The sequence below is a fragment of the Macaca thibetana genome, chromosome 14 (genome assembly GCF_024542745.1).
Source record: "Macaca thibetana thibetana isolate TM-01 chromosome 14, ASM2454274v1, whole genome shotgun sequence".
NCBI lineage: Eukaryota > Metazoa > Chordata > Mammalia > Primates > Cercopithecidae > Macaca > Macaca thibetana.
This window is the reverse complement of record NC_065591.1, coordinates 78,809,777-78,833,304: the sequence shown is the minus strand read 5'-3', so window position 1 is coordinate 78,833,304 and position 23,528 is coordinate 78,809,777. Positions and strand designations below refer to the sequence as shown.

The 23,528-nt window shown below is 41.4% G+C and overlaps 2 protein-coding genes across 3 annotated transcripts in view; one reads left to right on the top strand and one right to left on the bottom strand.

The window, feature by feature from the left end:
• ME3 (malic enzyme 3) overlaps window positions 1–23,528 on the top strand; it is a 1,085,505-nt gene that overhangs the window by 545,334 nt on the left and 516,643 nt on the right. The gene's annotated exons all lie outside the window — the stretch shown is intronic.
• Window positions 1–23,528, bottom strand: part of TMEM135 (transmembrane protein 135) — a 356,382-nt gene that overhangs the window by 303,927 nt on the left and 28,927 nt on the right. For both annotated transcript variants that reach the window (XM_050755863.1, XM_050755860.1), the window contains exon 2: window positions 7,886–7,954. The gene's annotated coding sequence lies outside the window, so the exon portion shown is untranslated. The remainder of the gene's footprint in view (window positions 1–7,885; window positions 7,955–23,528) is intronic.

Sequence of the window (23,528 nt, the reverse complement as noted above, 5' to 3'; positions counted from 1 at the left end):
ACTAGGCTTAATACCTAGGTGAGGAAATAATTTGTACAACAAACCCCCATGACAAAATTTACCTATATAACAAACCTGCACATGTACCCCTGAACTTAAAAGTTAAAAAATAAAAATCCATTTCCTTTCTATTTTGCACAGTGAGCAGGGTAAGTGAGCGTGCTTATGCATAGATAAAGTTTATGGGAGGAAGAGGAGAATATATTTATCTTCTGTAATAGAAGCAGCCTTACCATAGAAGGACCCCCTGGTGTATGGCTTGGCACATGGTAGGCACACAACTGTTGCTAGTTGAACAGCTGGATGGATGGATGCCCAATATTTTGTAATGGGGATAAGTAGTTTCCAAAGCTCTCAAGTTGCTAGTGGGCACCCAAATAAATATATAGGTTCAAGGCAGCTGTGATTTGGGGCCACGCAAGTCACAAATCAGGAATGTGGAAATTGGTCTCGTATCAGCTCAGTGCTGCTTCGACTTTTTCCTTCTGGGCTCCTAGCCATGAGGTTTGGCAAAGCTACCTCCATAACACTTCACATAGTCCATGTTCATATTGCAATAAATTGACCACAGTACTTAATTTCATTTTTTTTTTCTTTTTAGAGATAGATTCTTGCTCTGTCTCACAGGCTGGAGTGCAGTGGCATGATCATAGCTCACTGTAACCTCAAACTCCTAGGCTCACCTACCCTTTCTTACCTTTTTTGTGCCCACTTACTCCCCCCACCCACCTGCCACCTCAGTCTCCCATATAAATAGGACTACAGGTACACATCACCACTCCCAGCTAATTTATTTTAATTTATTTTTATTTTTTATTTTTTTCTGGAAGAGATGGGGTCTCATTATGTTACCCAGGCTGGTCTCAAACTCCTGGCCTCAAGCGATCTTCTCACCTCCCAAAGCACTGGGATTGCAGATGTGAGCCACTGTGCCCAGCCCTTACAATTTCACCTTAATCTCACCTGTGAGTTCCAGACTTAGTCGTCTCCTTAAATGATTTGTAATCTTGTTCCCCCTATTAATGGTTCTTTATTACAAAAATCTATATTAAAAAATAAGCAAAATCCAAGAAAAAGTTTTCTCACAAAATAACCTTTTAATCAAATTAATGTTTAACGTTTGTTCTTGCTATTGTTCAGCTTTTCTTAAATGCATATTCAATACTAGATATTTGCAATAACACTGTAGAACTTTATATTTGACATTTTCATTTGACATTATGCCATGTCTATTGTTCTGTGTTGTTTTAGTCTTTGTTTTACTTTTTTATGCTCACTTCTTCCCCCCAGCCACCTCCAAATACTCTCTGCCCAATGTATGCTAATTCCACTCAATTCTCATGAAACCACATATGAGTGTATATATGTATAATTTGTTTATTGTTTGATAAAAGTGAATCACATTCCATATAGTTTCTGCTATTTACTTTCCTCATTTGATGGAACACCATGGATATATTTCCAGGTCAATAGATCTAGATCCAATTCATTCAAAATATACCTGCCAAATATGATTGTGTCGCTGCTAATTCAACCTTTATTGATGGACATCAGGATTTTCCAGTTACCATCAAGAATATCACAATAAAAATTCTTGTATGTACATCCTTTAGTATATATCTATTACTTCTGTAGAATATGTTCCTGGATTGTTGGGTTAAAGGTATGTGTAGCTGGGCACGGTGGCTTATGCCTGTAATCCCAGCACCTGGGGAGGCCAAAGTGAATCACCTGAGGTCAGGAATTCGAGACCAGCATAGCCAACATGGTGAAACCCTGTCTCTACTAAAAATACCAAAATTAATCGGCTGGGTGCGGTGGCTCACCCATGTAATTCCAGCACTTTGGGAGGCTGAGGTGGGCGGATCATGAGGTCAAGAGATCGAGACCATCCTGGTCAACATGCTGAAACCCCGTCTCTACTAAAAATACGAAAATTAGCCAGGCATAGTGGTGCACACCTGTAGTCCCAGTTACTCAGGAAGGTGAGGCAGGAGAATGGCTTGAACCCAGGAGGCGGAGGTTGCAGTGAGCCAAGGTCATGTCACTGCACTCCAGCCTGGGTGACAGAGGGAGACTCCATCTCAAAAAAAAAAAATTAGCCAGGCCTGTTGGTGCATGCCTGTCATCCCAGCTTCTCGGGAGGCTGAGGCAGGAGAATGGCTTGAACCCAGGAGGCGGAGGTTGCAGTGAGCCGAGATTGCACCACTGCACTCCACCCTGGGTGACAAATCAAGACTCTGTCTCAAAATAAATAAATAAATAAATACATAAAAATAAAGGTAGGTATAATTTAAATTTTAATAGGTGTTGCAAGATGACTTTCCCAAAGGTTGTATTCCTACATTCCTATAAGCTTATTAACTTATCTGTGCAAATACTGTGAAAAACAGTAAAACACCATGGTTAAGAACAATAGAAGCTTTAGATCAAGACTATCTGGTATAAATCCTAGCTCGTCCATTACAACCTGTGTGACCTCAAGCAAGTTAAGTAATTATGTCATACCTCAGTTTCATATGTGTAAAATGGGGATAATAATAGTCGCTACTCATTATTGATATGTGTAAAATGATTAGAACAGTGCCTGAGTGTACTGAGTATATAATAAGTACTCAGTAAGGGTCAGCTGTCATTATAGTTATGATGAAGTGAAATATTAACATAATCAATTCACTACATTTCCTCCACTGTTTTTTTGTCATCAAGATATGGTAGAAGATTCTCCTGGCCTATTTCAATGTGACACAGCCATCTCAGCAGTTGTTTTTTATTTCCTTATTTCTTTTTGTTTTCAGCAGTTATTAATACTAGCAAATCAGGATTTTCCAGCCATTCACAGCTATGACACATCATTTCACAGTGTTCTTCAATGTGTTCTAAAAGTATTTCTGTCTGAGTCTTTCAGGTTTAATGAGCTCAGCCCAAAGAGCAGTGTTCCTAAACGGTGCACAGCAGCAAGAGCTCATGGCCATTCTGGTACAGAATTGAGGCTACGTTTTCACAGTAATAAACAGAAAAATATCGTATTTCTCTACCCCTTTTTAATTTGAGAGAATGCCAGTAGCTTTGTGTGAAAGGACTCAAGCTCCAGAGAAAAAAAACAGGTTTTTATTTGTTTGTTTTTTGTTTTTTTACAAAGGGCAGAAAGTAAACATTTTATTTGACTGAGCCACCGATAGAGCAATCCACTCTGCATCTTCCAATCAGTTTTGTTGGAGCATGTAGTGAGTATTCCAAGTACATATTTACACTAAGTTCAGTTCAATGTGGATTCAAACAAACAGAAAGATCAAATATTTGGAAGTTCTTCTACAGATTACTTTTGTGATTAAGAGACAAAAGCAAAAGCAGCAGTCAGCAAACTTACAGACAGAAGGCTTTTTTTTTTTTTTTTTTTTTTTTTGAAATGGAGTCTCTTACTCTCGCCCAGGCTGGAGTGCGGTAGCGCCATCTTGGCTCACTGCAAGCTCCTCCTCCCAGGTTCACACCATTCTCCTGCCTCAGCCTCCCGAGTAGCTGGGACTGCAGGCACCTGCCACCACTCCCGGCTAATTTTTTGTATTTTTAGTAGAGACGGGGTTTCACCGTGTTAGCCAGGATGGTCTCGATCTCCTGACCTTGTGATCTGCCCGCCTTAGCCTCCCAAAGTGCTGGGATTAAAGGCGTGAGGCACCGCGCCCGGCTGACAGAAGGCTTTTCGAAAGCAACTTTTAGGGAATGTTGCAGAATCAACCCACATTCAATCCACTAACTCCATCAGACATTTACTGAGCACATGTTATGTACAAGACACCATCCTAGGCATTGATGGGGATAGAGTATAAAGAGAAATATGGCAGGATTGGAGTTAATTCGGCTGGGGGAGAAAATACTATGCAGGCAGTAATAAGCCATGCATTAGGTCTTGGTATGAAGTCAGAGAAAACTCCATTCAAACTGACTTAAACAAACTAAAAAATTATTCATGGCTGGGCATGGTGACTTATACCTGTAATCCTAGCATTGAGAGGCCGAGGCAGGAGGATTCCTTGAGGCCAGGAGTTTGAGACCAGCCTGGGAAACAGAGAGAGACCCTACCTCTACCAAAAAAAAAAAAAAAGCTGGACATGGTGGCATGTGCCTGTAGTTCCAGCTATTTGGGAGGCTGATGTGGAAGGATTGCTTAAGGCCAGGAAGTTGAGGCTGCAGTGAGATGTGATCGTACCACTGCACTCCAGCCTGGGCAACATAGCAAGAACCTGCTTTAAAAAAAAATAATTCACTTATATTATGAAAAGTCTGGCTTCGGCCAGGTGCAGTGGCTCACACCTGTCATCTCAGCACTTTGGGAGGCCAAGGTGGGCTGATCATCTGAGGTCGGGAGTTCAAGACCAGCCTGACCAACATAGAGAAACCCTGTCTCTACTAAAAATACAAAAAAATTAGCCAGGATGGCACATGCCTGTAATACCAGCTACTCAGGAGGCTGAGGCAGGAGAATCTCTTGAACCTGGGAGGCAGAGGTTGCGGTGGGCCAAGATCGCGCCATTGCACTCCAGCCTGGACAATAAGAGCAAAATTCCATCTCAAATAAATAAAGAGAGAAAGAGAGAAAGAAAGAAAGGAAAGTCTGGCTTTAAATGGGGGTTGATTAAAAGGCTCAAGTAATGTCACTGGGACCCCAAATCTCTTCACCTTCTGGATCTGCTCTCCAAAGTGTAGCCCTCACTCTGGTGGTTCCTACAGCCCTAGCTCTATGTACTCCCTGATTTCAGAATGTCAGAAAATAGAACTTCTCTTCCCCCATGTATGATGTAAGTCTTGGATAGGACTTGCAGTGGCCTGAAGTTTAAGTTTATCCTTAAACTTATTACAGTGGTCAAAGGAATGTCATGTTCTAACTGGGCAAGTCTGAGTAACTTGCCCAGCCCTGGAGACAGAGGTGAGGTTAGCATTTATCAAAGCAACGGACCAAGGTTCAGACAATGGGTAATTCCTCAGAGAAAAAAGAAAATAGGCTGGACACAGCGGCTCACACCTGTAATCCCAGTACTTTGGAAGGCCAAGGTGAGAGGATCACTTGAGCCCAGGAGTTCAAGACCAGCCTAGGCAACATAGTGAGACCCTACCTCTATGAAAAAAGAAAAAGAAATCAGAGAGGAGGAAATGGATTCAAAACCAAATATAAAAGAGGAATAAACATAATATAATGAGCAGACAAGGGTAGAGACATATTCTGGCTTTGCAGATCTAAGAAATAACCACTGAAGTAGAACCAAAAGGAACCGAGTTCAAATCCCTTTCCATTCTGAGAATCTCTGATTCCGGGGATTGTCCTAAAACCCACAGCTATTATAAAGTATTGGCAGTGTGATCTAGTGGTTGAGTTCTTTCTAACTCTGATGTCAGACAAGTCTGGTTGTGAGACCCAGAGGTGACCTTTCATCTCCAAGTCTATTTGCTCATCTGTAAAATGGGGGTAATAATAGTCCCTTCCTCATAAGACTTTACAAGGATTGAAAATGATGATGTTTATTAAAACAAATACATGTTGAGATTAGATCCCCAGGTCTTGAGATAGTGTATGTTTTTATGTCATCATCTCCCGTTTCCATTTTAGCCCACTGAAATTAGTCATACTAAAGGTATGAATGACCTCCTAATGGCTAACACCAATGGATAATTCTCAGTCTTTACTTGATTTGACCTATGTATACTAACACTCTTGATAACTCCCTCCTTAAAATTATTTAATCTACTTTCTGACTGTTTTTTCTTTTTGGATTTTCTTTCCATCTATACTACTACCTTGCCTTCTCTGTACTCTTCTCTGGATCCTCTTCCCCTGTTTGCCCCTATGATGTTGGGTTCTCTAGGAGTCTATGCCTTGTCCTTGTTGTAGGCATCTGATTATAATCATGACTGCCCATTGTCTTTTGATTAACATTTCTATGTTAGGAGAAATTTTCTTTTTTCTTTTTCTTTTTTGAGATGGAGTCTCACTCACTCTGTTGCCCAGGCTGGAGTGCGATGGCACAATCTCAGCTCACTGCAACCTCCGCCCCTCCAGGTTCAAGCAGTTCTCCTGCTCAGCCTCCCAAGTAGCTGGGATTACAGGCACCTGCCACAGCACCCAGCTAATTTTTTGTATTTTTAGTAGAGACAGGGTTTCACCATCTTGGCCAGGCTGGTCTTGAACTCCTGAACTCGTGATCCATCTGCCTCAGCCTCCCAAAGTGCTGGGATTACAGGCATGAACCACTGCACCTGGCCTAAAATTTTCATATTTAAGTGGCAAATTTCTCAATTTAGAAAAATTGAACTCAAATTCCCAGTTTCCCTTGCAACAAAGATGCAGGCACACAACTTTAGCACCATCAATCAGTGTAAACCATGCAAGTCTTAACTAGAAACTTCGTATTCTTTAGTTATCATCCCTCATTTTCCCCATCTTCCCAAACTCTAAGCAACCACTAATCTCCTTTCTGTCTCTATAGATTTGCCTATTCTGTACATTTCATCTAAATGGAATAAAATATATGATCTTTGGTGCCTGGCTTCTTTCACTTAGCATAATGTTTTCAAGGTTTATCTCTATTGTGGTACATATCATACTTCCTTTTTATAACTGAATAATATTCCATTGTATGAATGTACCATATTTTGTTTGTCCATTCACCAGGTAAAGGACATTTGGATTGTTGCAGGTACTATTATTGCTACTCCTATTTTATTTTAGAAATATGAAAGTGAAGCTCAGGGAAATAAGTTCACCAAAGTCAGACAGGTAGCAAAGCTGAGATGCACACAAACTTAGGTGTGTTTGATGCTATCTTTCTTTCTCTTAACCACTAAACCAATGCCTCGTACCATGCTATACAGCCTTGTAAGGCCAACACAAAAGAAGATGGGGCTGGCCGGGTGCAGTGGCTCATGCCTGTAATCCCAACACTTTGGGAGGCTGAGGTGGGTGGATTACCTGAGGTCAGGAATTCAAGACCAGCCTGGCCAACATGGTGAAACCCTATCTCTATTAAAAATACAAAAAATTAGCCGGGCATGGCCAGGGGCGGTGGCTTACGCCTGTAATCCTAGCACTTTGGGAGGCCGAGGCAGGCGGATCACAAGGTCAGGAGATTGAGACCATCCTGGCTGACATGGTGAAACCCCATCTCTACTAAAAATTAGCCGGGCGTGGTGGCATGTACCTGTAATTCCAGCTACCCGGGAGGTTGAGGCAGGAGAATTGCTTGAACCTGGGGGGGCAGAGGTTGCAGTGAGCTGACACTGTGCCACTGTACTCCAGCCTGGGCAACAGAGCAAGACTCCATCTCAAAAAAAAAAATATTGAAAACTACCTAAATACTTAACAATGAGGAAACAGTTAAAGTATGCTATATGTAAACAATTATGCAGCTATTAAAATTGTTTACCCAAACAATGTAGAAATTTAGGGAAATATTTGTTATGTTTTTAAATTTTAAAAAAGCCACAATACAAATATACATTTTTTACAAAAAGTATATAATCACAACTATTAAAGATATAACATAGTAAAAGATTAAAGATAAATATATCAAATATACTGAACTATTAAGGAATTTTTTTCTTTCCACTGTTATTTGCCAAATTTTCAATAATGAGCATTGATGACTTTCATAATGGGAAAAAGTAAAATAAACTTTGCTCTTTGAAAAAAAAAATTAATGGGTTGTGTTACGTGTGTTAACTGATCCCACATTACTCCCAACTCACTGTGACACAGCCCATCTGACCCAGGGCAGTGGTGTGCATGTATCTCTTTGAAGCTCCAGCCCTGGAGATAAGCCCTCAGTTGACCTGTGGGCCTGCTGATCAGCTAGCAATGTCAGATAAGGAATTTTAAACACAGAAGGAAACTTACAGGGCCACTGGCTGGTCTACATCAGGAGAGCTCAATCAGTCCAGTTTTTGTTTCCCCTGGTCAGTGGCCCTGAAAGAAAGCAAGATTACACTGTAGCTTTTGCACTGTATCCAGGCAGACAGGCTCCACCACTTAAAGAGCTGAGGAATGCATGGCTAGAGAGATAGGGGGAAACAACACCCATGGAGAAGCACACAGATAAGATCTCCAAACAGAGACTCTGGTTAACAGTTTCTAAGGTCTGAGGTGTAAATAAAACCCTCTAGGACACAGGGAATCACATGCAGGTAGGAAATTCCTGACTTGACCCATTGGAAGGGGTAGGGGCCTTCTGAATTTTTCCTCCTTTTCCTCATTCTTTCACTTGCCAATTATTTTTTGAGTACACAGAATAGCCAGATGTGGCTTCTTATAGGTTTTGCTTATAGACTAATACAAGGTACAACAGGCAGACAGACAATAAGGTCCAGGGTACATGATCCCATGACTGTGATATTAGGGATATCTTCAACTCTTGAGGAAGGCTTTTTGGAGGATGTTAACTCTAAAATAAAACCTTAGAAGAAAGGTTAGCTTGACAGTGGTGCGGCAGAGTGGAAGAGAAGTTTCTTCCAGGCATGGCTAAGATGTGCAGGCAAGAGAGAGAGAGAGAGAGAAACAAATTTGAAGAAGCTTCAGAAACTTGAAATGGAAAGCAGGAAGAGGGGAAGTGGTTTCTCCCAGATCCCCTTGATTGAGTTATGGAGAATGGAGAGAGGAAAATGAAGAAAAATGAATATTCTAAAGCTTTCCTCTTCTTCCTCTCAAAATTTTGCCCTTTTCCTTTGTCTTGATCATGCTGTTCTTAGCTCTCTTACCACCTGTGCTGCTGTTTCCAGGTTGCAGAGGAAATGAAGTTTCAGAGACAGCCCAAAGTTGAGGCCTGAGCTCCATATAGATGCTGCTGCCATCACACATAGATGAGACCGACCAGGCAGGCCAAAGGTGGCTAGCCATTCATGTTGCCCTTAAACACTGCAACTGCCATTATTTTCAGTTCTAAGGGGCCAATCGTGAGGGTTGGGGTTGTCATTTATTCATTTTGCATATGTTAAGTGCAGAGTGGGTATCCACAGATGTAATTCACAGCCTCATTGGGAAGATAACACATGAAATTATGTTATGTTTACTTTGTATGAGACAATAGTGGAGTATGGGGTATAACAAACTTTTCTTGAGTCCTTATTGTGTGTTAGTATATGTGAAGTACCGGGGAGAAAAATAATTTTTAAAAAACCTATTCTAGGCAGGGCATGGTGGCTCACACCTGTAATCCCAGCACTTTGGGAGGCCAAGGTGGGCAGATCACGAGGTCAGGAGTTCGAGACCAGCCTGGCCAACATGGTAAAACCCCGTCTCTACTAAAAATACAAAAAATTAGCTAGCCGTGGTGGTGCGTGCCTGTAGTCCTGGCTACTTGGGAGGCTGAGGAAGCAGAGTTGCTTGAATCCAGGTGGCAGAGGTTGCAGTAAGCCAAGATTGCCCCATTGCACTCCAGGCTAGGCAACAGAGCAAGACTCCGTCTCAAAAAAAATAATAAAAATAAAAAAATATATAAAAATAAAAAACTTTTCTAAAGTAGCTCAGGTTATTATAGCCTGTGTTTATATGTAAGGGAAAGAGAACCAAATGGGAAACTGAAGACTAAACTTTGATTTTTTAATCTTGCCCAAATTTTTATCTAAGGAGTCTGGGCAGTCATGCCCTAGAAATCCTAAATTCTCGTCAGATGGGTTTTATTTAACCCTATATATCATAACTTGCTTTCCAACCTGACTCTAGCAAAACATTACGAGACAAGGAAGAAAATAAATATATTTTACCCCAAAACATGTTTCTTTGCCATTATCTTGAATTGTCCCTGCAAAGCTGTCCTTTGTGGGGAAAATTTGCATCTTTAAGGAATCTCTATTAACATAGCTAGATCTTTTTCTTCCAGGTCCTCCCAATCCCTTTTTTTTTTTTTTTTTTTTTTTTTGAGACGGAGTCTCAGGTGGGAGTCCAGTGGTGCGATCTCGGCTCACTGCAAGCTCCGCCTCCCGGGTTCACGCCATTCTCCTGCCTCAGCTTCCCGAGTAGCTGGGACTACAGGCGCCCGCCACCACGCCCAGCTAATTTTTTTGTATATTTAGTAGAGGCGGGGTTTCACTGTGTTAGCCAGGATGGTCTCCATCTCCTGACCTCGTGATCCGCCTGCCTCGGCCTCCCAAAGTGCTGGGATTACAGGGGTGAGCCACCGTGCCCGGCCTAGGTCCTCCCAGTCCTAAAGAGATTAACTAAAAGTCTAGCACCTTTTGAACATCTTAATAGGAAACATTTGTCATCTATTGTCTCTAAGGGCAGCCACAATAAGACTTCAAAAGAACCTTGGTCTCCACAATCTTTTATTTTTAACCTGAACATTTTCTATGATCCCAGGTCTTTAGGTAAACTCAACCAAATGTCAACCAGAAAAAGTTTAAATTTACCTATAGCCTGGAGGCCCCCCCAGCCCCCACCAACGCGCTTTGAGTTGTCTCACCTTTCTGAACCAAATCAATGTATTTCTTAAATGTATTTGATTGATGTCTCATGCCTCCCTAAAATGTGTAAAACCAAGTTGCTCCCCGACAACCCTGGGCACATGTTTTCAGGACCTTCTGAGGCCTGTGTCATGGGCCATGGTCACTCATATTTGGCTCAGAATAAATCTCTTCAAATATTTTACAGAGTTTGACTCCACAAAGCGAACATTGAAATACAGTTTAAAAGTAAATAATTGTATTGTGAACCTATTTAGATAGATTCATTAGCTTTCTGTCCTTTTGTACAACTCATTGAAGGGCTGCATTGAATAATAGCTGGCTGTCTCACAGCTCCTTCACAGATGAGAAAGCTCACAAAACTATGATGGTGATCAAAAGGACATGAAGTCAACTTTGAATCTAAACTTGAAATTAGGACTGCACTCATTCAACTTGTGTCTTTGGGCAAGTTACATAACTTTTCTGATCCTCCTCATCTGAAACAGGTAACAACAGCTACATGTGGCAGATAATGTCAGTGACTTACTCAGTGACAACGTCCCCTTCTTTTTGCTATCAGAAGCTCTCCCAGTTTTGTTTGGGGGAGGGAAGTGCCTAATCTAGATGATGGCTCACAAGTGGTTTAAGGCAGAGGTCAGCAAATTTTCCTGAAAAGGGCCAGAGAGTAGCTATTTTAAACTTTGCAGGCCATTCAGTTTCTGTCACAACTCTGCCATTGTAGTGTGAATACAACCATAGACAATATGGAAATGCATGGGTATAGATATGGTGCAAGAAAACTTTATTTACAAAAACAGGCAGTGGTCCAGATTTAGTTATTGTTTGTCCATCCCTAATCTAACACAACCCTGACAATCCCATCCCTTACTTTCTCTGACTCCTTTGTAACTAAGGGTATCTATGTGACACATTTGTTGTCAATAATACCTAAGTAGAAGTCTGATGATGGGGTTTTCTGGGGTATGGCCTTATCCTTTTTCCTCAATTCTACCTTTTTTTTTTTTGTTTAGACAGAGTCTTGTTCTGTCGCCTAGGCTGGAGTGCAGTGATGTGATCACAGCTCACTGCAACCTCCGCCTCCTGGGTACAAGCAATTCTTGTGCCTCAGGCAATTCTCGTGCCTCAGCCTCCCGAGTAGCTGGGATTACAGATGTACACCACCACCCCTGGCTAATTTTTTTTTTTTTTTTTTTTGAGACAGTCTCGCTCTGTTGGCCAGGTTGGAATACAGTAGCATGGTCTCAGCTCACTTCAACCTTTGCGTCTCGGGTTCAAGCAATTCTCCTGCCTCAGCCTCCCGAGTAGCTGGGACTACAAGTGCCCGCCACCACGCCCAGCTAATTTTTGTATTTATAGTAGAGACATGATTTCACTATGTTGGCCAGGCTAATCTCGAACTCCTGACCTCATGATCCGCCCATCTTGGCCTCCCAAAGTGCTGGGATTACAGGCATGAGCCACCAAGCCCAGCCACACCTGGCTAATTTTTTTTTTTTTTTTTGAGACAGAGTCTCGCTCTGTCGCCCAAGCTGGAGTGCAATGGCGCGATCTCGGCTCACTGCAAGCTCCACCTCCCAGGTTCAAGCCATTCTCCTGCCTCAGCCTCCTGAGTAGCTGGGACTACAGGCGTGCGCCACCTTGCCCGGCTAATTTTTTTGTATTTGTAGTAGAGATGGGGTTTCACCATGTGAGCCAGGATGGTCTTTGGGAGGCGGGCCTCCCAAAGTGCTGGGATTACAGGCGTGAGCCATGGCGCCCAGCACACCTGGCTAATTTTTTTGTTTGTTTGTTTGGTTTTGAGACAGAGCCTTGCTCTGTCACCAGGCTGGAGTGCAGTGGCACAATCTCAGCTCACTGCACCTCTGCCTCCTGGGTTCAAGTCATTCTCCTGCCTCAGCCTCCCAAGTACCTGGGATTACAGGCACCCACCACCACGCCCAGCTAATTTTTGTATTTTTAGTAGAGATGAGGTTTCGCCGTGTTGGCCAGGATGGTCTTGATCTCCTAACCTCATGATCCACCTACCTCGGCCTCCCAAAATGCTGGGATTACAGGCATGGGCCACTGCACCCGGCCACACCTGGCTAATTTTTGTAATTTTCAGTAGAGACAGAGTTTTGCCATGTTGGCCAGGCTGGTCTCAAACTCCTGGCCTCATGTGATCCACCTGCCTAGGCCTCCCGAAGTGCTGGTATTACCAGCGTGAGCCACCGCGCCCAGCCTCTCTCAATTCTACCTCTAATGTGGATGTGATATCTGGAGCTACTGTAGCCATCTTGCAATTATGAGACATGAACAAAGCCAAATGTTAACTTGCTAAGGATAGTTATGCAGATAGAGATAAGTTTTTCAATGTCATCACTGAGAAGCTGCATCAATATCAGCACCACCTAGTGGTGGATACTGGTGGACTACTAATCCCATAAATTTCATTCCACTGTAGTCAGATTTTCTGCATTTTCCAGCCAGCTCTATCACCAGAGAATTTTTATATGTCATAGGCTTGTTATGAATATTGACTGAAGTTAATATACAAATCATGTGGCATATAGCAGATGCTCAATAAATGATGGTTCTCTTCACATCTTGTTTCATGGAAAATTGGTATCATTCCCATTATGATAAGTATTAACATTTTACACAAGCTCCTTTTAAAAATAAGTCCCCCAGCTGGGCGTGGTGGCTGATACCTGTAATCCCAGCACTTTGGAAGGCCAAGGTGGGCGGATCACAAGGTCAAGAGATTGAGACCATCCTGACCAACATGGTGAAACCCTGTCTCTGCTAAAACTACAAAAATTAGCTGGGTGTGGTGGTGCCTGTAGTCCCAGCTACTGGGGAGGCTGAGGCAGGAGAATTGCTTGAACCCAGGAGGTGAAGGATGCAGTGAGGCAAGATTGAGCCACTGCATTCCAGCCTGGCAACAGAGTGAGACTTCATCTAAAAAGAAAAAAAAAAGAGTAAGTCCCTCAGCTGGAATATTTTTTAAGGGTTATCTCTAGTTTCATTCTAATTTTATTTATTTATTTATTTATTTATTTATTTATTTATTTAGAGTCAGAGTGTCACACTGTGGCCCAGCTAGAGTGCAGTGGCGTGATCTCGGTTCACTGCAACCTCCGCCTCCCAGGTTCAGGGGATTCTCCTGCCTCAGCCTCCCAAGTAGCACATGCCACCACGCCTGGCTATTTTTTTTTTTCTTTTTTTTCTGAGACAGAGTCTTGCTCTGTTGCCCAGGCTGGAGTGCAGTGGCCTGATCTCGGCTCACTGCAAACTTCACCTCCTGCATTCAAGTGATTCTCCTGCCTCAGCCTCCCAAGTAGCTGGGATTACAGACCTGTGCCACCATGCCTGGCTAATTTTTGTATTTTTAGTAGAGACAGGGTTTCACCATGTTGGCCAGGCTGGTCTTGAACTCCTGACCTTGTGATCTACCTGCCTCGGCCTCCCAAAGTGCTGGGATTACAGGCATGAGCCACCACACCTGGCCTAATTTTAAGTTTCTAAGATCTCAGAAAGACTAGGAAAGGGAAGGACTAGAAATAATTCTAGTTTAGCAAGAGCCCGAGTATGAAAAGATCAGAGGTGATTGTCAAGCAAATTGGAGATAACACACTCTCTCTAGTAACTACTAATGAAAGTCTCCTTCTGCATTCCCTTTCTGGGTTGCTTGCCAAGGTTTCTCACTCCTGCCTAAGACTGACTTCAGGCGTGAAGATAAATGTATTTATGTGTATGTATTTACTAATGCAAAAAAGGATTAAATCAACTAGTGTCAAATTACCACATTTCATCACATATAGGCTATAATTATGGCAAGTCTAAGCTAATCTTTTTTTTTCTGCTTCCCACAATAATCTAGCTTTGTCTACTTCCCTATTATTTATATGCTAATATATACTTGTATACTAATGCATATGACAACATATACATTATAAACTGAATTTTTGAAGGGGTATTTTCAAGATCATATTATAGAAATAACCATTTGGGGCCACTTTAATCAGCCTCAGTATGATTTAAGCTACCTATTGCAAAAAAAAATTATATTGTGTGTCTGGAAAATGTTTTTAAAATTCACCTAATGTTTGAACTATTGATTCATTAGTTCTCTAAGGAGAATATTTTCTCTTCATGTAAATTGGTGGATGGACAGATAGATGGGCCATTAGAAATAGGAAAGGATAATATGAACAACGAGCAGCAGTGATTGGCTGTCTCTTTGTCTTGGCCTGGCTTTGTGAGAATTATTCAAATTCTCTGTTGCAGCTATTCAGATCTGCTGCTATAATGTGAAAGCAGCCACAAACGATATGAAAAGAAATGCATATGGTTGTGTTTCAGTAAAATCTACTTTAAAAAATCAGGTGGTGCTCCAGATTTTCCTCATGGTCATAGTTTTCCCGTCGTTTCACTGGACTATGCCCACTGGGATATAGTCTGGGAGGGCCTCCTGGAATGACAACCATTCTGCTACCAGCCTGAGGATGGAGAAAGATAGGTACAGATAAAGAGCTGGTTCCTTCATAGAAGCTTCTAATCCTGATGCATCTAGAACTCACCCTCACGTTGTGCTTCCTATCTTGGGAGATAAGAGATTTCCTCTTCATTTACGTCTCAGTGGGCTTTTCTTTTACTTGTAGCCAAGGGCATCCTTGCTGCCATACGTCCCTAAGCGGATACTCTCGCTTGTCTATTTCCTCACTTGCTTGCAGTGGAATGGTAAATGTACTAAAGGCTGGTAGCAGTAGAATAAAAAAGGAAGAAAATAAATGCCTCCTTACTGCAGACTTCCTGGAGCAAGGATTCATTTGAATTTAGTAAACTTTAAAATCCTTCTAGAATTGCGACGCTGTGGAACACTCTGAACTATCATCGATCCGCTACAGTAGTGTTTAAAGAGGTTTGAAGATGATTTGGAAAGATGTGGATATTTTATTGTACCTTGCCATGATTATTTATTTAAAAAACAAGAGAAAAACTGTCCTCAACCATGTTTAGTTTCTATCATATTTCTTTGGCAGTCCTAGGCTATGATTGTTCCTATTTTTGTTTTTTTTTGTTTTTTTTTTTGAGACGGAGTCTCGCTCTGTCGCCCAGGCTGGAGTGCAGTGGCCGGGTCTCAGCTCACGCAAGCTCCGCCTCCCGGGTTCACGCCATTCTCCTGCCTCAGCCTCCGGAGTAGCTGGGACTACAGGCGCCCGCCACCTCGCCCGGCTAGTTTTTTGTATTTTTAGTAGAGACGGGGTTTCACCATGTTAGCCAGGATGGTCTCGATCTCCTGACCTTGTGATCCGCCCGTCTCGGCCTCCCAAAGTGCTGGGATTACAGGCTTGAGCCACCGCGCCCGGCCTCCTATTTTTGTTTTATGAATGTGATAACCTCTCAAATGCTTGCTAGTATGCCTGTTAGATCGTGTTCCCTTGGTTAGTGCACTAACTTCCCTGAGCCATTCATCTGTACTTTCATTTGTCTCTTATTGCTTCATGTGTCAAAATTTTATCTCTACCAATTTAGACAGAAACTCTTTTATAGCAGGAAACATTTCACAGATCTCACAGAACTGGGCACTTAACAGATATCCAACATACACATTATTAACTGAATTTATTTATTTATTTATTTCTGAGACGGAGTCTTGCTCTGTCACCCAGGCTGGAGTGCAGTGGCACGATCTCGGCTCACTGCAAGCTCCACCTCCTGGGTTCACGCCATTCTCCTGCCTCAGCCTCCTGAGTAGCTGGGACTACAGGCACCCGCCACCACGCCCGGCTATTTTATTGATTGATTGATTGATTAATTGATTGATTGATTGTATTTTTAGTAGAGATGGGGTTTCACTGTGTTAGCCAGGATGGTCTCGACCTCCTGACCTCGTGATCTGCCCTCCTCAGCCTCGCAAAGTGCTGGGATTACAGGCTTGAGCCACCACGGCTGGCCCTTTTGTTTTGTTTTGTTTCGTTTTGTTTTGTTTGAGACGGAGTCTTGCTCTGTCACCCAGGCTGGAGTGCAGTGGCGTGATCTCAGCTCACTGCAACCTCTACCTCCCAGGCTCAAGCAATTCTCCTGCCTCGGCCTTCCAAGGAACTGGGATTACAAGCACATGCCACCATGCCTGGCTAATTTTTATATTTGTAGTAGAGATAGGGTTTCACTATGTTAGCCAGGCTGGTCTCAAACTCTTGACCTCAAGTGATCCGCCCACCTTGGCCTTGCGAAGTGTTGGGATTACCGGCATGAGCCACCACACCTGGCCTTACCTGAATTTTTGAAAGGGTATTTTCATGAACATATTATAGAAATAACAATTTGGGGCCATTTTAATCAGCCTCAGTCTGATTTCAGCTACGTATTGCAAAAAAATATTATTATTTGTGTCTGGAAAATGTTTTAAAAATTAACCTAATGTTTGAACTACTGATTCATCAGTTCTCTAAGGAGAATATTTTCTCTACATTGAAACTTGTACAGTATGAATCTGTGCCATGGAAATCCATTCTAGCATGCAGTTGTTACAATCAACAAACCACAACATATACAGATTTACTTTCTTTTTTTGAAATACACAAAACATTCATTGTTATGTATAAATATCAGAGATTGGCCTGTAACTTTGAGGCAGTTTTCAAACACAGTTGGGCAAAATACATAAAAGTAATAGGAAAGGCTGGGTGCGATGGCTTACACCTGTAATCCCTGAACCTTGGGAGGCTGAAACGGGTCAATCACTTGAGGTCAGGAGTTTGAGACCAGCCTGGCCAACATGGTGAAACCCTGTCTCTACTAAAAATACAAAAATTAGCTGGGCATGATGGTACACGCCTGTAATCCCAGCTATTTGGGAGGCTGAGGCAGGAGAACTGCTTGAATCCGGGAGGTGGAGGTTGCGGTGTGCCAAGATCGTGCCACTGCACTCCAGCCTGGGCAACAAGCTGAGACTCAGTCTCAAAAAAAAAAAAAAAAAAAAAATAGTAGAGAAGTCGACAAAACTAGATTATTGTGGGAAGCAGGAAAAAAAGATTAGTCCAGTTTAGACTTGCCTTAATTATAGCCTATATGTGGTGAAATGTGGTAATTTGACACTAGTTGATTTAATGGTATAATCCTTTTTTGCACTAGTAAATCACCACAAATTGCCTTTTATATGAATTATGTTACAAGAATTATAATTCTATTTGAGAGATTGCTTAAACAAAGGGGGTGGAATTTTAAAGGTAGGCTTTAAAAAGCAGAGATTTTCTTTTCCTCTTAAAAACTGGAATTCCTACAGACTCTAAGCATCTTTTTAGAAAAAAATACAGGTGTATTTTTCTAGAAACTAAAAATTATGCATAAACCTAAAAGTCCAAAGATAATCACTGCACACATTTTGGAGCAGTTCCTTCTAGTTTTTCATTCTCTCCCTCTCTTTCATGGAAAAAGATATATTTATTTTCGTATCTATGGTTAGATCATATGGTACATCATAAACATTTTTCCAGATCATTAAGAATTTTTTGTTAAGTTTTGTGCATTATCTTTCATTTTAGTCATTTTTCAGTATATTATATCCTCCCTCTCCATTTTAGTTTAAAAGATAAACTCATGGTATGTAAAAAGATTTTTCAAGTAAAAATCATTCATAATCCTATTATTCTAGTACACCTATTTCCATTTTTCCTACTCTTTCCCTTGCAGAGCTAATGCCATTACATGACAAATATGCCTCAATTTAACCATGGAACCCTTTCTTCAGAGAGCATCTTATGATGGTGGTTCATGAAATGTTGACCCTAGATCAGCAGGAGCAGCAGCAGCATCACTTAGGAATTTGTTCAAATTCAAATTCTCAGGCTCCTACTGAATCCAGAAACCAGAGGGAGGAGAGACAGCAATGTGTGTGTGTGTGTGCATGTACAAGCCCTGAAGCAATTCTGACGCACATTGAAGTTTGAGAACTATTGTCTTTTGGAATCAACAATTTGCAGATCATTCTTTGGGAAGCAGTTTGCAAAATGCCTGACCAGTCTCTATATTTCCTGGAAGGTTTTAGATAAAAATTGCTGGTTGCCTGTATTACCTCAAGGGTAGAATAAGGATATATTAGCTACCTTCCAAGATAATGATTAAATACAATAATTAGTAAAAGTGTTTTGTAAACTATAAGTAGTGAAGTGGTATATAGATACAGTTATTGTAATGGTGACCCTGAGTCTAAGCTGACAGATTTATATTACTAAGCTCTGGGGAAAGCCAAGTGGAATGTGGACACAGATGGTTCTTAACTTTCACATAGTCAACTTTTATACAACCCGATTTTCACACATTACACATGCCACCCCTAAAATGCCTTTCCCACACCAAATCTGGAATTTCATCTACTTGCCGTTTAATGAGCAATTTGAGGTATCCCATGGCTGCACCACCTGCCAGCCCACAGCTCTACTTTGGCAGGGCCACATCTTTTTCTGTTCAGCAGTTTTTGTGCATATTTTATTGCATCTTACCATGATTATTTATAAAGAAAACAGGAGAGAAACTGTCCTCAGTCATGTTTAGTTTCTATTACATTTCTTTGGCAGTCTTAGGCTATGATTGTTCCTATTTTTATGAACGTGATAGCCTCTCAAATATCTCCTAGTACACAAATTAGTATTTCTTGCAAGTTCTCTGCTCTCTGAGATATCTCTGCTTCCTCTGGTCAGTTTGTTCTTCTTTCTCCTTCTTAATCTTGATGTCTGTCTGGTGATCGCTAGTTGTCTGTTTGGATTTTAGATATCTGGCACGGGCTTCCTCTGCAGCTACTCAGACTTGTTTTTCCCAACAGGTCTCTCCCCTAAAAGAAAGGGGGGCTGTGGCTGCATGTAAGTGGATAGGGCTTGATCAAAAGATGTCACTTTAGGGAGCATGGGCATGGGGCAGACAAGCAGGCTAAAGACCCTTTGCCTTCCCTACCTCATTACTAGAATAAGTAGGGTTTTACTTTGGCATGGAAAGACTTCAGTACATTTTTTTCCTAAGCAAAGATGACATAGTTTTATTTCTCCTGGGTCTATTTTGGAAGTGTGTATTTGTCTTTCTCAGCTCTCTATCCCCATACAACATTATCCCTCCCAAATAGGAAGTTAACATTATATGGAGGGGTAGTCTCTTGGGGTTTTAACCCAGGGTCCAGAGCTGCTGCTGCTGCTGGCTACTCAGTGGTGGTAGTAATGGGGTATCCAGGACATGACTGGCTTTGCTGTTCCAGATGCAGGTCTGTAATTAATTATCCTGACACTTGTCTCAGGACCCCCTCCTGCTTTTGACTTGTAGTCACCCTGACTGTGAGCTATCCATCCCTCTAGAACAGTAGTTCTCTAAGTATAGTGCCTGAACTAGCAGCATCAGCAGCACCTTGGAACTTGTTAAAAAGGCAAATTATCAGAATAATGCTGACAAACATTTGGTTGTTTCTAGATTTTTGACTATTATAAGTAACGCTTCTGTGAACATTCTTACACAGATGTTTTTATGAACATTATCTTTTCATTTCATACATTCCTAAAAGTAGAATTGCAGGACAAACTCAATCTAATCCAATCCCAAAATTCTACATAATTATGATCCACTGATGTTACAGTGTTATGAATTTATATGAATTTATTGTTTTTATGGTTGCCAGATAAAATATCGCATGTCCAAAATAGTGCATTTGGGGCATACTTATACTAAACAATTGTCTGTTGTTGATCTGAAATTCGAATTTAACTGTGTCCAGTGTTGTTTTAATTTTTGCTAAGTCTGTCAACCCTAAATCTTTTTAAAATTTTCATTTACGTTAATTTAAGGGCTTTGGAGGGTGGGAAAAGCAAGATTGACTTGCATGATTATTTCATCATCTTGATCCAAGAAAGAAATCTGGCAAAGGCTGATAAGCCATCTCAGTTAGCATAATAATTTATTGATCAGTCCACTCATTTCCCTGCAAAATACCTTGTCCAAGCCAGTGAAAAATCACCATCAGAAAGTCCTCCTTCCTAACACTAAATCAATGTCTTATGTCAACAAAATGTCACATAAATTGGTTAACAGCCAGAATTTGAGGTAAGAAATTACTTTAGGTAAGTAATTTTATTGTCTGTATTCAATGTTTGTCTTTTGAACATTTTTAATAATCACATATATATTGTATAAGACTTGGGTTTCTATTTTTAATTCAAGATTAAAATATTTATAATATATAATAGGGAATTTATATTATTTTTAGCTCTTGGGGATAAAATTCTTCACATAACATGTGAAGTTATTGCTTGATTTTTTATATATTATACTTTTTGTTTATATTTGCAGGACCTCATTAAACAGAAAAATAGAACTGCCTTCAAAAAGATGTAATGGGAAGAAAAAAATTTAGGTGTAACCATTATACATTTGAGTTAGAAAAATAAATAGCTAGGTATTTTATTAGCTTTCTAGCAAGTCTATACCAATCCTGTTACCTTATCGTAAGTTTTTACTGGATAAACTAAGGCAGTAAAATCAGTTCTCTTTTAGCAGTTATAGACGTTATGATGAGATTATTATACATTCTGTCTTATGAGTATTTTGAACTTCCGCTTCTTTATCCTGTAATTTTTACAATGTGGGCTCCTTGTACTCCTCTGCTTTGGTATAATCTCTTGTGGTGAGTTGGTGGAAGGACACCACCCTGGCCCTGAGGTTCCTGGCAGAACATTATTCTGGTGGGGTTGTGGTTGCTATTGAGTTATTGCTGAGGAATCATGTCCAAAGCTTATCCTCAGATTGGGTTTTGCCTATGCATTAAATTATTACTAGTGGTTTTATTCCCTTCACAGTTCCCATTTGAATAACAATAATAATAAAAAACTCTTGTGAAACAGGATTTCCGGAGGTGGTAGAAAAAGCTCCAGGTCCAATGAAGCTCAGATTGCTTTGCATACAGTGGATTCACTGCTGTTTTATTCAATCATTTTTGAGAGGTGAGAGGAATTTTGCCTCTAGATGGTTTTTCATCTCTGGTAGAAACATTAATGATGACAATAATTAGCATTTACCATGCACAAACTTAAGTATTAGTTCAAGCACTTAATATGTATTTCTTGCTTATAAGAGTCATTATCATAATCAGTAGAATTTATAAAGCCCATATATAAGCTAGGTCATTTGCATACATTATTTTAATCTTTACAATGTTTTAGAGAAGTATTTAGAGATCAGGAAATGAGGCACTGACAAGTTAAGAAACATGTCCAAGATTATAGGCTGGGGCATGGTGGCTTATACCTGTAATCTCAGCACTTTGGGAGGCTGAGGTGGACGGATCACTTGAGGTCAGGAGTTCAAGACCAGCCCAGCCAACATGGTGAAACCCCATCTCTACTAAAAATACAAAAATTAGCTGGACCTGGTGGCACATGTCTGTAATCCCAGTTACTTGGGAGGCAGAGGCAGGAGAATCGCTTGAATCTGGGGAGGAGGAGGTTGCAGTGAGCCGAGATCCTGCCACCGCACTCCAGCCTGGGCGACAGAGTGAGACCCTGTCTCAAAAAAAAAAAAAAAAAATTATACAGGTAGTAAATCAGAGAACTGGTATTTAAACCCAGATTCCCAAACCCTTTTCATGTAACACGGTTGACTTAGTTTGCATACTTAAAAAACACTTGGCCACTTATCTTTTTATTTTTTTTTTATATGGAGTTTTGCTCTTGTTGCCCAGGCTGGAGTACAATGGCATGATCTCGGCTCACCACAACCTCCGCCTCCCCAGTTCAAGAGATTCTCCTGCCTCAGCCTCCCTAGTAGCTGGGATTACAGGCATGTGCCACCACGCCCGGTTAATTTAGTATTTTTAGTACAGACAGGGTTTCTCCATATTGGTCAGGCTGGTGTCTAATTCCCGACCTCAGGTGATCCGCCCGCCTCGGCCTCCCAAAGTGCTGGGATTACAGGCATGAGCCACTGTGCCTGGCTGGCCACTTATCATTTTATTTTACTTTGACAGGATACTATTAACTCCATTTAAAAGGTAAGGAAAATTAGACACAAAGAAGTTAAATGGCTTGCCCAATCTCACACATTAAAGGAGAGTTTTCCTGAAACCCTACTTTCTGGCCATTAATGCAATACTTTTTCAGCTATTCATGCATCCTATGACTGGATGAAGTCACATTAAGAGGACACAGTGTTGTAGAAAAACACCAGGTTCTTGTCACACGACTAGGAAAATTTAGGCACACAGACACAACTGTAGTGTGAGTAGGGCAGGGTTTATTGGGTGAAAAGGAAAAAATGAAAGAGGAACTCTGAGCAAAGTCAGATGGAGTCCTACTAACAGATCTCCCACCTCACAGATTGATTCCCAGGTCACCACACAGGAACTGAAGAGGTCAGGCTCCTTCCCCTGCAAATGGCAGGAACTTCTACTGGCTCCACCCTCTTCCCCCAGTGCGCAGGTGGGCATTATTCAGAGAATCAGTCGGGAAGGGTGCACTTCATCCGGGACCATCAGTCCGGTTTTTCAGCCTTCAGGCTTTTAGGCTTGGAGGCAGGGTTTCATCGGGACCCTTGGCTGCCTCCTGTCTCTATCTATAGTTTTAAATCGTTGCACTCAAAGCAAACCTTAAGAGGGCCATCATCCTTGAATTCTTAGTTCCCACATATTCATTGTTTATACCTAGTTGTGGTGAGGAAAGAGGCAGTTGTTAGATTTCCAAGTATCCAGAAATCCTCAATGAGTGCCAGCAAACACTGATCTTCAAAGAGAGATGGTCTTCAACAGTTTTACCTTCCAAACCACACTTCCCAATAAAAATGATCCTCCACAGCAAGTTCCAAAGTAAGCTCCAGGCCTGGATCCCAGTTCCCAGGTTCTAGGAGAGGGTGTCACCCACAACACATGGGAAATGTGGCCAGTCATTTAGGTTCTCCATCTCCATCAATTTACCTTTGATGGCAAAGCCAGATGGGCTTCTCTGAGTACCACTTGACTTCCTGCTCACCTTATGGGGCTCTCCTTTTCTTTTAACCTTCCTCTTTCACTAGTTCCCTGCACAAATGCTTCTCCTTGCCAAGAAGACACATTGACGCAAATGATCAGA